We start from the raw sequence: 5337 nt of genomic DNA on the forward strand, positions 1-5337 counted from the left end.
ATTTTCCATTGGGAAGAAGCTGTTTGCATTTTTGAGACTCTATTCGCGACAACGTCTTCCACCCGCGAGGGACTTTGACGTATCCAAGCGAGGGACGACCATGGAATCGCTCCAACACAATAATCGATATCGGGAAGGTGAAGAGCAGAACGAGCGAAATCTATGAGTTGTGCTAGTAGGAGCGCAGCGCAAAGCTCCAAACGCGGGACGCTTAATGGTTTTGAGCGGCGCGACTTTTAGACTTAGCGAGGATCAGAGTATTGGTAATGCAACCGTCGCCCCGAAATGACACGGAGGTAAAGCGCTGCCGCATACGCTCGCGTGGAGGCGTCTGCGAATCCGTGTAATTCAATTCTGTTGTTCGGATGATACTGCGTCCAGCGCGGAATAGTTAACTGCTCAAGGAGAGGCAACGTCAATTGAAATGTTTCCATTCGCGCAACATCTCGGCGGAAGCTCGTCATCCCAATCAGACTTCGTCAACCAGAGATGCTGCAGGAAAATTTTCGCGGTTACGATAACGGGAGCTACCCACCCGAGTGGGTCGAAGAGTTGCGCGATGACTGATAATATTCCGCGCTTAGTTTTCGCGACTGTTATTAAATTCGAAACTTGAAAGGTGAAGATATCGTGTTCCGGTTTCCAGGTAACTCCGAGAATTTTAATGGAATCGTGATCGTGCAAATCTTTGTTGGTTGCGAGTCCATGGTCGAAGGATCGAGATCTTCAAGGAGCGTAGGGCAATTGCTCGCCCACTTACGCAAACGAAACAGCCTTGAGATAGCACGAATTAACTGATCTCGTGTTTGTTTGGCAGTTTCAATGGTTGTCGGCGCCGAAAGTACAGTCGTCGACGACGTTGCTGTAATAGAACCGGTATTCCGCGAGCGGAAACTGTGAGCCTTCGTCCTCGGCTAATTGCCGTAAGACTTGGCAAGGCCAAGAATGGGGCAGCGGCGGTGCCGTAAGTGACGGTAAGAAGTCGGTATTCGTCGACCTGAGCCGTCGGAGACGATCGCCATAAAGAGGCATTGATACTTCGTATCGAGAGGTGTGTACTAAAATCTGCCTATACATTTTGGCGATGTCCGCTGATAGTGCAAATCGAGGATTGTCGCCATTGGAGGACGACCGCTACTAGATCGGTTTGCAATTTTTGCTCCTACATGAAGAGCGCTATTTAAGGATTTGCCGGTGGCCGGTGTGTGCACGACGCCGTTTTAACAACAACCACCCAACCGGACAGTCGGGTTGTATGCTATGTAGTCACGGCATCACGGCCACGGTGTGGAATGTAGTACCGCCGGGAGCTTGGGCGGGAAATTCGGGTAGGATTTATCGTAGTCATATGAACTAGGTTGCGTACCCCGGTAAGGAATGCCGGTGGTATTCCCGTTGCTAACGATGGGTCGGTTCGGAAAACGACGTTCGAGCCGTTCCGAGACTCTGTCAACAGCGTGCGAATCGAGCAGTCCTACCAACTGGGTCGCTGATGGCGGGCCATTTCTTCAAGAACCCTGTTGAGCTTGACTCTAGTCTGGCACTGTAAGGAGACATGAGAGGTGTAGCATAAGTGGGAGATGGCAACATCGCCGGTGAAATACCCCTACTTTCATCGTTTTCCTTACTTACTCGGTTAGGCGGAGCGGCGTGCCCCGAGGGCTTCGCGCCCCGGCGGTCCGGTTGTTCTAGAGCCAAGCGTGTCAGAGTGGGCGTGAGGCCTCGGCCGATCGCCTTTAATACGCCCGCGTGATCCGATTCGAGGACACTGCCAGGCGGGGGAGTTTGACTGTGGCGGTACATCTGTCAAAAAATAACGCAGGTGTCCTAAGGCCAGCTCAGCGAGGACAGAAACCTCGCGTAGTGCAAGAGGGCAAAAGCTGGCTTGATCTCAGTACGCATAGAGACCTGCGAAAGCACGGCCTATCGATCCTTTTGGCTTGAAGAGTTTCAGCAAGAGGTGTCAGAAAAGTTACCACAGGGATAATGGCTTGTGGCGGCCAAGCGTTCATAGCGACGTCGCTTTTTGATCCTTCGATGTCGGCTCTTCCTATCATTGCGAAGCAGAATTCGCCAAGCGTCGGATTGTTCACCCGCCAACAGGGAACGTGAGGGGTTTAGACCGGTCGTGAACAGGTTAGTTTTACCCTACTGATGACTAGTCATTGCGATAGTAATCCTGCCTCAGTACGAGAGGAACCGCAGGTTCGGACATTTGGTTCACGCATCTCGGTCGAGCGGCCGGTGGTGCGAAGCAACATCCGTGGGATTATGCCTGAACGCCTCTAAAGTCCGTATCCTCTCCAGTCTGAATGTGGCAATGATATCTCTAGGAGTCTCGTGAGTCAAAGGGACAATGTTGTCAAAACAATGTGACACTACTAGGCGGCCGGTCATCGGGCCGGGTCGTCTGCAACGAGCCCGGTGTTGCCGTTACGTGCGCCATCGCCCGTCTCGGGATCTCACCGCTACGACTGGCACCGGCGTCTAACGGTTTTCGATCATGGGTTTCGCAAGTTCGCGATGTCGAGACTTCGAATCGTCTGTAGACGGACTTAGGTACCTGGACGTGATGTTTGTACTCGGTTAGTAAGGCAGCTTACCACGCTGCGATCTGTTGAGACTCAGCACTCGGCCTTGGGGATTGTCTTGTCGGTTAGACGAGATCCCCACACGTTCTACGGCGGAAAGCAAAAACGCCGCTTAGAACGGATCTTGGGACCAACAATTTCTCGCTGCGCGGCCGCGAAGTTTTCAAAACACGACGCGAACGGACTTGGAAAAATTTCTTGCTCGCCGGCGAAAGCAACACGCCGCGAACGGACTTGGAAAAATTTCTCGCTCGCCGGCGAAAGCAACACGCCGCAAACGGACTTGGAAGAATTTCTCGCTCGCCGGCGAAAGCAACACGCCGCGAACGGACTTGGAAGAATTTCTCGCTCGCCCGGCGAAAGCAACACGCCGCGAGCGAACTTGGAAGAATTTGTCGCTCGTCCGGCGAAAGCAACACGCCGCGAGCGAACTTGAAAAAAGCGGCTTGTGGGGCCGGAGGTGTCGCCCGCCAACAAAAGCAACACGCCGCGATCGGACTGGGGTACGGCGGCGCGTGCCGCCGGAGGTGTCGCCTGCCAACGAATGCAACACGCCGCGATCGGACTTGGGGTACAAGGCGGCGCGTGCCGCCGGAGGTGTCGCCCGCCAACGAAAGCAACACGCCGCGATCGGAGTTGGGGCACGGGCGGCGCGTGCCGCCGGAGGTGTCGCCCGCTTACAAAAGCAACACCGCCGCGATCGGACTTTGGTACGGGCAACGGTTGCGGGCCGGAGGTGTCGCCCGCTAACCAAGGCAACACGCCGCTATCGGGCCTGGAAAAATTTCTCGCTTGGCCGGCGAGAGCAACGCGCCGCGAGCGAACCTTGCGCCTGTTCCCGAGTTCTCGCTTGTACCGCTAACGAGCGAGCTAAATGAGATTAATTAAATGAGGACGCATCGGAAAGTTTATTCGTGCAAACACTCCGGCTTCGCTTATCGGCATCCTGCCTGCATTCGTCCACGTATCGGTCGTAGAATCTCGAAGATTGTGCATCCGACGAGTGGTAGCCGGGAAATTAGCAGATATCGTAATAATCGTGTCGCGCGGGTCGTGCGGAGCGTCGAAAAGTACGAAACCTTTGTCCGAAACGTATTTCCGTATCGTAGCATTATCTCCTCGTAGCGGCGCTACTCGCCGTCAAGTGCCCCGGAGGTACCGCCGCGGGCGACGGACTTGGTGAAATCATTCGGTCGTCCGGAGGTGTCGCCCGTCCCGGAGGTGCCGTCCGTCCCCAAGTTGACGCCGGCCGTTATGTGGTGCCGCACGTATAATCACGCCCGTAACGAGCCGTCTCGGTTGCCGCGCGCGTGATTTCGCATCGGGCGAGTGTTCCGTACCGTAATCGCGGTCACCGCAGCTTGCGTGTTGCGTATCATCCGTAATAATTCGAAATATATGTCTCCGACACGTGGGTTTGAGAGATACGTTTCGAGTTAGTAATCGGACAGCGCCCTCATGTCGAGCGAGCGCCGAATAGTAAGTAACTTTCGTCCGAAACGTTTTTACGTAGCTCTCCTCGTTGCGGCGCCGTAAATCGTCGTTAAGTGTTCCGGAGGTACCGCCGGCGGTCGTCTGACTTCGAGAGATCATTCGGTCGTCCGGAGGTGCCGCCCGTCCCGGAGGTGTCGCCGGTCGGCCGTGGTTCCCGGAGGTGTCGCCCGGCCCGGAGGTGCCGCCGGTCGGCCGTGGTTCCCGGAGGTGTCGCCCGGCCCGGAGGTGTCGCCCGGCCCGGAGGTGCCGCCGGTCGGCCGTGGTTTCCGGAGGTGTCGCCCGGCCCGGAGGTGCCGCCCGGCCCGGAGGTGCCGCCGGTCGGCCGTGGTTCCCGGAGGTGTCGCCCGGCCCGGAGGTGTCGCCGGTCGGCCGTGGTTCCCGGAGTGTCGCCCGGCCCGGAGGTGCCGCCCGACACGGAGGTGCCGCCCGGCCCGGAGGTACCGTCGGTGCTTATACCTTATTGTCCCGGCATTTCGTTTGTTTCCTTCTTAATTAATGCTAATTATCGTTGTTTGACATTTGCCATACGGCTATCGTGATAATATTTTATCGTACAATAGGACTTTTCGATCGTTCGCTCTCCGCGACTATGTCTCGATTGAACGCGCCTTTCGGCGCTCGCGCTCGCATACGGCCGTGCGTAGGACCGTGCGTCGCCGACCGCCTGGCCGGCCGGTTGGGTACTATAAGAGATCGTCGCTCTCGGCGCGTCGAACGAGTCGAGCGAGTCAGGACGAGTCGTAAACGTACTTTCTCGAGTCTCTCGCCACTCCGGCGTGTTTCGACCGCTCTCCGTACCGTCGCCGACCGCTTGGCCGGTCGGTTGGGTACTATAAGAGGGTAGGAAAGATTAATATTGTACGTGTCGCGCTCTCGACGTTGACAAACGAAGAATCGCCCGAACGGGTCGAGAACGGATTTTGTCGAGTCGCGACTCTGACACGGAGAGAACATTTATATAAAATGTTTGATTTGGAAACCACGAATATATAAAATAATATACGATCGTCGCAGAACGCGCCGCCGCCAAGTCTTCTCATGCTTGGAGGTTGCGTGTCTCGCGAGAACGTACGTTCGACTCTCGCGTCGTCTCGTATTCCTCTTCGCCGGGGATTACGGTGCGGCTCTTCTCGTTCGTCGCCGAACGCGCGCAAAATTAACGCACACTTATTTATTACGAGCACAGCATTGCCACGAGTCGGTGTCGCAAAACCGAATGGCTCTTATGTGGCGCGCACGCCTCTAGTGTGTT

General features: G+C 56.0%; 1 pseudogene; it reads left to right on the forward strand.

Annotated features, from left to right (window-relative positions):
• The first annotated feature begins 1505 nt into the window (after positions 1–1505).
• On the forward strand, positions 1506–2647 carry LOC146724346 (large subunit ribosomal RNA; annotated as a pseudogene).
• Positions 2648–5337: the final 2690 nt, after the last annotated feature.

The sequence above is a fragment of the Nylanderia fulva genome, unplaced genomic scaffold (genome assembly GCF_048542155.1).
Source record: "Nylanderia fulva isolate GAGA-0341 unplaced genomic scaffold, ASM4854215v1 Scaffold137, whole genome shotgun sequence".
Classification (NCBI taxonomy): Eukaryota; Metazoa; Arthropoda; class Insecta; order Hymenoptera; family Formicidae; genus Nylanderia; species Nylanderia fulva.